Below are 9742 nucleotides of genomic sequence, written 5' to 3'. Positions count from 1 at the left end.
GTCATATGATGCTTTTTTAAAGATCATTATTTTGTGTATTTGGTGTAACAGAATATGTTGACATGCTTTAATGTTAAAAAAACATTATTTTTCAAATACTGTACATTACTGTAGGTCCTCTATGCCCTGCCTCTCTCAAACGCTTCGTTTTCTACAAAGTCCCTCCTTCCGACAAGCGCAGTCTGCTCTGATTGGCCAGCTGACCCAGTGCATTGTGATTGGCCGAACACCGCAAGCACTCGTCGGAAATGTAACACCCCTTACCATATAAATAAATAAAATAAATAATACCAAATAAATGTAAAGACAGAGCCCGAAAGAGGAACAGAGTCTCGTGACAGACACAGTGATGAAGCTGGTATGTGTTTGCAGTACACAAGCCACGGTTAGGACAGCTGAATCCACTGTGATGTCTCTCTCTCTCTCTCTCTCTCTCTCTCTAACTCTCTCTCTCTGTCTCTCTCTCTCTCTCTCTCTCTCTGGCTAGCTCGCACACACACACACACACAGCCCGTTCATCGCGTGAAAACACCTTTGGAAAGAATGTTATCCAGTGATTCAAATGGATGTATCGATCTCCGCGAATAATTTGCATCTCGGCGGTTTTGCGGTAAGTACTGGTGATTTCGCGCAGCTCCAATGAAGCGTTGCTAACATCTGGCGCGCGCATCGCTGCTTGTCATTTATCGGCAGATTTCGTGCATCTCTCCTTCAGTCATTTTCAAAACAGCTGTAATAGACGAGGTGGTCAGTGCACAAGCGGAGAAGCGGTTTGCATTTCTGTCGATGCCTGCTTTAAAGCTCATTCCATCTGCCTTTCTTCATTGCACCAAATAAAGTGCTTTTGCTTTCGCCTAGAAACACACAGCGTCTCCCTGACATGGCTGCTTCAACACTAACTGCGGTTACTGAAACCACGCCTTCTTTGCGTGCACATTTGGGCGCATTATGCAATGCGACTATATTTCCACATAGTGATGTAGATATGTGGGGGTGTGTTAGAACGAGCCGTTTTAGGGGGGCGTGGCAGAATCTTAACTTTGATAAAGAATATCTGTTTGGTTTTGTGACTTTAGTCTTTGCAACTTCAGGGATCTTATCTATTCACGATAAGCTTGTAACACTCCAAAGAGAAAGGAAAACTTGAAATCGCATCATATGACCCCTAAGCTAAAAGATGAGGTCCAAACACCTGATGGGTAAAGCAGAAGGAGTCCTGAACTGAGCTCAAAAAGCTTTGGTGCTCCATCTGGCAGAACCGGTATTTTGCTTACCCTGCACCGCTTTAACTGTTATTACGTAATGTGTGGGAAATGTTTCTCTTTTTTTTCTAGACTGCCATTTGTGTTGATTAAATAGCTAAACTAATTGCGAAGCCTAGTTTTTTATTATTATTTATTTACAGATACAGCTTTATATAATACAGGCTAATATAATTTGATCGGGCAGTGAAAGATGTTATATCATCTGACAGAAGCACTTAGATCACTCCCAATGGGAGATGCCCTTTTATCCACACGATGGCAATGTTGTCTAATGTTCATTTCGAGGGGGGGGAAAAAGCCTCAGGAAAATCGTTTTTATTATCATACAAAATATTTATGATGCGCCGGCTAGTCTTCCCCAAAGTTATGTGGACTTTGTTAAACCCGAATACTCATAAATCCAACCAATAGAAGACCGAACACATATATCAGGCAATTCAAAGTAACCAATTTGTGGGCGTTTATGCGCACTATAAGCAGATGGTCACTCATGTGACCATTTAGGGCTTGTTGTTTTCGCTCAGTAACCGTCTTTTTTACGTACTTCGATGGGAACACCATATTTTTGAATCAACTCCTGTTCGACTACATGGCAACACATTTAAATGCCCTGAAACAGCGTCTCTCGATGTGGGGCGGCTACGTCACGCGCTCTGACCCTCTTGCCCATGGAAGCGCGCGAGACCCAGCCGGAGCCGCCCGTTCATCGCGTGAAAACACCTTTGGAAAGAATGTTATCCAGTGATTCAAATGGATTTATCGATCTCCGCGAATAAATTGCATTTCGGCGGTTTTGCGGTAAGTACTGGTGATTTCGCGCAGCTCCAGTGAAGCGTTGCTAACATCTGGCGCGCGCATCGCTGCTTGTCATTTATCTGCAGATTTCGTGCATCTCTCCTTCAGTCATTTTCAAAACAGCTGTAATAGACGAGGTGGTCAGTGCACAAGCGAAGAAGCGGTTTGCATTTCTGTCGATGCCTGCTTTAAAGCTCATTCCATCTGCCTTTCTTCATTGCCGTGTTTAACTGTGCAGAAAATATGCTTTTGTACTATAGTTACACTTATATAATTGATGGCATTGTTTAATGCATAAAGCTGAATAACTTGAGCAGGTGTAGTGTCGCTTCCACCTCTAATCGACATACCTACACCTCCCATCAACATCTCAGGTCCATCATCAGTCCCTGCATGGCGCATTTGATCTATCTGTTCATCATCTTCTAACCTGGGCAATGCATTGCATGTTGCATTATTTAGTCACATTAATTAGAATCCTTGATGACATGTGTTATGGCATCCTACAGTCCAGTATCCCACAGTTTGTGAAGTAGGCTGGTCTCCATTACGACTGATATGCTGTCACTGGGACTCAGGCTGGACCATCTTTTAGACACTTTTCTTAATGCATAATTGAGCATCCCTCTATGTCCTTGCTTTCAACTCCTGCTCTAATAATTCAAGCTCGACAGAATCTAGAAGAAGTCTGAATCAGTTTGGGCTGTAATGGCAGTGTGGTTGCAGTTTTAGCTGCCTCATCATATTGACCAGAGTTTAGATTGAATGCAGGTTTGCTGCTGTGCACCATGTAATTGCTGCTGTGCGGTGATTTGCTTTGAGCAGTCCACAATTACAGTATGTAAAGATTGCAGGGACAATGCATCATGATGCAGTAAGACCCGAGCTGTCTTTACACTGCATTGTCATGTTACATGGTCTGAAAAAGCATCCCAGGGACTTTTGTGTGTGTATGTGCATTTGAAATAACCAAGGCCGAGTTTCGCTATTCCTTAGAAGTGACAGAATGATCTCTCTGACAGACGTAAGTGGTGGTGGTACACAATGTCAGATGATTCCAATAAGTAACAGTTTATTACTTCATCAGGGTTAATAGGATGGTTTGCTTGTTCCCCTCCTCTGTATATAAACCCGGTTCTCTGACTGACAGCAGACTGCTGGTAAATCCAGTGTGGAGGTGGGTGGGGATTTTAAGGACTTCTAAAGTGGATTTCAAATTGTATACTTGTAAATGCCTGCACAGTGGGTTACTGCCATTTATGAAGTTTATAAGCTTTAAGTCATTGGATTATGTATGGATGTGTGTGTTTTGCAAGACCGATTATTTTCCGTGAACCAGTTCCTTCGGATGGTTCGTTTCATCAAACCCATTAAAAAAAGCTTCTTTGGTTTTTTTACGTCATCACTTGACTACGTCACCTATACATATTTCTAACAACTTAGTGTATGTTATGCTGATATGTTATGTCAAACAAAGCATATGTGCTAAAGCAAATAGCTGATTATTGCATTTTATTCACTAGTTCATCTAAATAGTTCACCCAAAAATGAACGTTTTCTGGCCATCGAAGATGATGACTTTCTTTCTTCATAGAACACTAAAGATGATTTTTAGCTGAAACCATGGTCCTTGGTTATTCATAATATGTAAGTCTGCAGGTGCCGTCGCTTTAAGAGGCAAAAAAGCCAATATAGGAAGCACAAAATTAAAGTCCCCCTGTAGTCAAATATTTTATGCCTTAAAACTTATCTGTGATCATCAAAATGACATATTTAAATGTTTTTTCTTGTGAAATTTTTTTTCTCATGCCTTAAAATAGCTTGAATGTAACTCTACACCCTTGCCTCATTTACTATACGCGGATCTATGAATATGCTAATTAGTCCCGCCTCCACTCAGTCACACCAGCCAGCGCCTCCTGATCCTCTGAACTGTAGCAACCGCAAAACAATGGCATACACTGATAAAACTATGTTTTTACTAGTGGACAACTACAGTGAATACTGTAACATTCGTTAAAGTTACTTACTTGACGGTGTTGTGTCCTAAAATGCCTTGAAGACTCGAATGCAGCCGTTTGTGATTGTTAATTCGCGCCCGCGAGCATACGCGTGTGAAGTGCAGACGCCGATGCGGGAGAGACTCCGGGCTACTTTTACACTGTTGCCACGGGTTATAATGCAAGTTAGCGGTTCTAAATTCACATTAAACCACAGCTTCATGGGTTTTTTGCTCTGATTTATTTTTGGTTTTGTGCTGGTATTGGTATATTTTGCATGCTAGTGATAGGAATCGATCCCTTGACGTGATTGGTTATTGGTTTGTGACGTAGCAAACCAAGGGCTGTTTCAAACCATATTTCTGGGTCAGCCTTTGGGAAACTACAGTTTTAAGGAGAAAATACACAGCAATGGTGTTGATTAATAGATGGCGCATGGTTTGTCTAAAAGCATATTAAAAACACCACATAGACAAATGAACAACATAAAAAACTTGATTTTCACTACAGGGGGACTTTAATATTTGTGGCCACTGACAATATATGAAGTGAAACGATCAGTCTGTGCAAGAATCTGAACATTATTTACAACATTATTACCTGTAATCCATAACCTCAGGCAAACATCTTGGAGCTCAAGCGTCTGTTGCATAATGACAAATATGTTGTAACAAAATCACGCGTGCATAGATGCCATTGTTGTTTAGAACATAGAGGGAGGATGCCTTTGCAGACCATGACCATTGAGTCAGACATGACCAAAAGCTCCGCCTGTAGGTTTAATTTATTCATTTTGAACAAGTTGTTTGATTCAGCAATGGTCTAGTGCAGGGGTAGGCAAGTTCGGTCCTAGAGAGTCCTGCAGAGTTCAGCTCCAACCCTGAAAAAAAAACTTACCATGCCTATAGCCTTAGTAATCCTGAAGACATTGATTAGCTTGTTCAGGTGTGTCTGATTAGGGTTGGAGTTGAACTCTGCAGGACTGCGGCTCTCTAGGACCGAACTTGCCTACCCCTGGTCTAGTGAGAGGCACCTAGTGTATTCTGGTGTAGTCAAATTTGTTCATTGCAAATGTCAGGTGGCAGGCTCACACAGACTCAAGAATTGGATATCACTAATGCACATAAACATCCAGATTATTTGGTCATGAATATGTGTGCAAGTGTTTGCATTGACTGCCTGGTCATCCTCAAGATGTTGCCTTTTCTAAAATGTTTGAATATGTGTTTATACACACATGTATGTGCATTTTAGTTAGGGGTCGATGCCTAGTTGATTTGTGAGTGTGACTATATATATTTTTTTCTTATTTGAAATATTTTTTACTTTAATTAGTGTGCTGTGCTTTAGCTGTTTACAGTAAACCCTCTCTTGTTTTGCTTTTAAATCCATTCCCATTAAAGTAGATATGCATATTCTGGATAAATTGTGAATCACTATATAATGGCTTAGAATAGACATCACAATAGAGTGGTGGAACTATGACATCACTTTGTAGGCAAAAACCCGGAAGCGAGTTAGCATTTTAGCACTTCCGGTTCCATCGTCCCAGAATCAATGGGTTTTTTGAATGGGAGTTTGATTAAATCCCCTGAAATAAGGTCCGTGGTTCACACAAGTTCAAGATACTTTCACGTTTTATTCTGTGACAAAACACACCAGTTACACCCCACTTGTGATTTTTTAAAACTGTTACATTTCTTAAAAAAGACGGTTGCTAACAAGTTGCTAAATGGGACTACAGGCGCTGTCGGAGACATTCAACGTCATCACACCGAACAGTTTATCAATTTACAGTATTTTCCAGTTGTAGTATAATTTATAGTACAATTAACTGTAGCATAACCAATTAATAGTTTCCTGCATTTTATATATATTGAAGTTCGACAATGTTTTTTGCTTTGCCCCGAAATGTAACACAAGTGTTCGGATGAAAGATGCTCGTGTTTTCACTTACTGATGCGGAGACTCTCGGTTCGTACCGTACGGTAAACTCATCCATGTAAACACCACATTTAATGGCTTAGTCACGGTGAAAGTGAAACTTTTAACGATGCATAGTGCTTAAAGCCACATTAAAATTAAATGTTTACGGCCACATGATGCTGTTAGAAAGCATATAGATTGAGGCTTTTCTAGAAGCAAGGATAAAATAACATTTTGTGTACCCACCCTAACAAAATTATATCTGAAATGTGGTACTTTATTCACTAAAATAAGTTTAATCTTACCATATCCAAAAACTCGCTCACTCTGCTGTTATTTAATCGATTAAATGCACTAGAATTTTATTGAAAAGTACGTGGAGACACTTTTTTAATTAAAATATTAATCAAGGATTTATTGACTTTTAATGCACCTTATTTCGAAATGTACAGAAATACGTGCTTTCATATGTCCTTTATGATTATTTCATTTATTCACTATATGATTTATTACAAGGTCTCATTTCAGTTTTAGTTTGGCTCTAGTTTTGAATTTATTCCAGTTTATATGAAAAGGTTCATGTAGCGTAGGGCTGGACGATATGGCCAAAATTTATATCACAATATATTTCTTAATTTCAGTCGATGCGATATAATTCCGATGTCAATATGAACACTATTTAAAAAAACTTAAGATCTCATATTCAAACTTATGAAAAATTGTATCATAATTAATATCTTTAACTTCAAACTATAGGCTAACATACACTACCAGTCAAGATTTTTTATGTTTTTAAAGAATTATCTTCCAAAATACAGCAAAAACAGTAACATTTTGAAATATTTTTACTATTTAAAATAATATTTTAAAATGTAATTTATTCCTGTGATTTCAAAGCTATATTTTTAGCATCATTTCTCCAGTCACATGATCCTTCAGAAATCATTCTAATATTCTGATTTGCTGCTCAAAAATCATTTATTATGTTGAAAACAGCTGAGTAGAATTTTTTCAGGTTTCTTTGATGAATAGAAAGTTCAGAAGAACAGCATTTATCTGAAATAGAAATCTGTTGTAACATTGTCTTTATCATCACTTTTGATCAATTTAAATCATCCTTGCTAAATAAAAGTATTAATTTCTATCATTTCTTTCCAAAAAAAAGAAAGAAAGAAATCATACTGACTCCAAGCTTTTTGAATGGTATAGTGTATAATGTTACAAAAGCTTTTTATTTCAGATAAATGCTGATCTTTGGATCTTTCTATTCATCAAAGAATCCTGAAAAAAAATGTACTCAACTGTTTTAAATATTGATAATCAGCAAATCGGCATATTAGAATGATTTCTGGATCATGTGACACTGAAGACTGGAGTAATTATGATGCTGAAAATTCAGCTTTGATCACGGGAATAAATTACATTTAAAATATATATTCAAATAGAAAGCAGTTATTTTAAATTGTATAAATATTTCAAAATTGTACTGTTTTTGCTGTACTTTGGATCAAATAAATGCAGGTTTGGTGAGCAGAAGAGAATTCTTAAAAAAAAAAAACATTAAAAATCTTACTGTTCAAAAACTTTTGAATGGTAGTTTAGGCTGATTATTCTTATAGATTGAAACAAATGTGCTTTAGCCAGTATAAAGAGCAGTGTTTCCCACAGGATTTTGGTGGGTGGTCCTCGATCCCTCTAGGGGGGTCCGGGGGCATGCTCCCCTGTAAGAAATTGTTTTACATTTTAAAATTAAATTCATAAATCTGGTGCACTTTGAGAGTTCAAAATTAAGAGCTCCAACACAGGTTCAGTTTGCAAAGTAAAAGAAAAAAGCTGGTGAATGTACTTGTTCTTGAAATTTAAAGGAGACTCAACCCTCTTTTTAGTTGTGATATAGTGTCTCAGTCTCACTGGTGTATTTGGAAGCCAAGCAAATTAGAATAAAACAATCATAATAATAATAATAATTTTATATTATTATTCCTATGACAGTTATAGCCATATATTGTAAAACAATTGCACTGTGAAATAAATGAAAATAATTTTTTTTCAGGTATCTTATTCTACCTTACTCTACTGTAGGGAAATTGCAATACTTTTGTCCTCATTTCTACACTTGCAAGCAGGGCCTAAAACAAACTTTCACATCTTCCAGTGGCTGGTGGCCATAAATATTTTTCCTTGCCATTAAACTGTTTTTGCAAAAAAAAAACGTTAGCCCAACAAGTAAACATATTTAATAATAAAAAAAGCCATTTGAAATTAGAACCAACCACTGCATTTTTATCACGACACAAACAAAGATACAAAGATAAAACCTGCATGAAACAAAAACAGACAGGCTGAATGAGAACGCAAATTCACTCTCTGACAGCAGGTGGTGGTTATGGATCAGCAATGATAAGAGGGGAATAAATGCCATCGAAACTTTTGTGAAGTCAGTTCCCTTCAGAAATACATTCATATAAACCCCAACCCCAATATTTTTATTTTTATTCCGAACAGTGAGCTTGCTGTACCTGTACAGTATTTTCTCTGTGCGTGTCTGTTAATTTTAGGCCATGCTTGCGAGAGATAAACCCTTGAGCTTTTATTTTGGCAGAAACTTCAGTTAAACTTTTATTTTGGCGGAAAACTCCAGCTTTTGTGAAAACAGGGTTACAAACATTACTAATTTAATGAAATACTGTTAACATTTGCCCATTCAAATGTTGAAAATTATGCAAATGTGCAAATGATGTATAACTGGTGGCCGTTGCGTTCCTAAACTCACAGCACATTCAATAACGGAGTTCACTGCATTCACTGTGAACGGAGCCGCTCTGAGATGCAGAAAACACCGGATCACGAGCCGATCGCGTGCACTGCGCAATGTGCGCGCTTCACTTTGAAACAAGCAGCGCAAACAGCGCGGGCCACCACAGTCTAGTTAATGAATGGGAAACACTGAAGAGTATGAAAAGTGCTCTGAGTTGCTGCAGAAAAAAAAAGAGCAACAACAAAAACATGTTGCTGGAGACGGGCTTATTAAAAATGCAAACTGATTGTCTGCCAGCAGGAGGCGCTTTGAGAGCGGCAGAAACTGCGGCTTCTCCGGTAACGGCTGTAATCAAAGCAGCTCCGCTCATGAACGCTTTTTATCAGATAAAATGAAAATGCCATTGAAACTTTTCTGAAGACAGTCCTTTCCCTTCAGAGACACATTCATATAAAACACCCGTAACGTGTTTTGATTTTTATTTATTTATGCATTTAGCAGACGCTTTTATCCAAAGCGACTTACAGTGCATTCAGGCTATACATTTTTTACCAGTATGTATTTTGAATACATATGTATGGGGGTAGAATTGTTGCTTAATTCCAAATAAATAGATTATGATCCACAAATAAATAGAATGAGATCCACAAATTAATCTTAAAGTTTCACAAACATGAATTAAATTCGCAAATAAATAAAATGAGATTTGCAAATAAAAAACATATTCACAAATATATATTTATGTCACAACCACAACTTTGCCTGGCATTTATTTGTGAATCGCGTCCTGTGCATTTGTAGATAGCTGCATGCATTTGTAAATCGCGTCCTGTGCATTTGTAGATAGCGCACGCATTTGTAAATCGCGTCCTGTGCATGTGCGAATTGTGAAACATTTCTTCCGTCAAGACGTGCTGACAATCCACAAATACGTGGACTCCACCCACCGTCTACTCAAGCCAATCAGATAACAGCCACATTCGCTGACCAATCGTAGC

General features: G+C 38.1%; 1 protein-coding gene across 4 annotated transcripts in view; it reads left to right on the top strand.

Moving 5' to 3' along the window:
• The first annotated feature begins 1736 nt into the window (after positions 1–1736).
• pkp4 (plakophilin 4) overlaps positions 1737–9742 on the top strand; it is a 56493-nt gene continuing 48487 nt past the window's right edge. For all 4 annotated transcript variants that reach the window (XM_016238231.1, XM_016238232.1, XM_016238233.1 and 1 more), the window contains exon 1: positions 1737–2063. The gene's annotated coding sequence lies outside the window, so the exon portion shown is untranslated. The remainder of the gene's footprint in view (positions 2064–9742) is intronic.

Source organism: Sinocyclocheilus grahami, unplaced genomic scaffold (genome assembly GCF_001515645.1).
Source record: "Sinocyclocheilus grahami isolate Dianchi unplaced genomic scaffold, SAMN03320097.WGS_v1.1 scaffold534.1, whole genome shotgun sequence".
Taxonomy (NCBI): Eukaryota; Metazoa; Chordata; class Actinopteri; order Cypriniformes; family Cyprinidae; genus Sinocyclocheilus; species Sinocyclocheilus grahami.
Note: the sequence above shows the minus strand (reverse complement) of the source record. Positions and strands in the feature narration are given on the sequence as shown.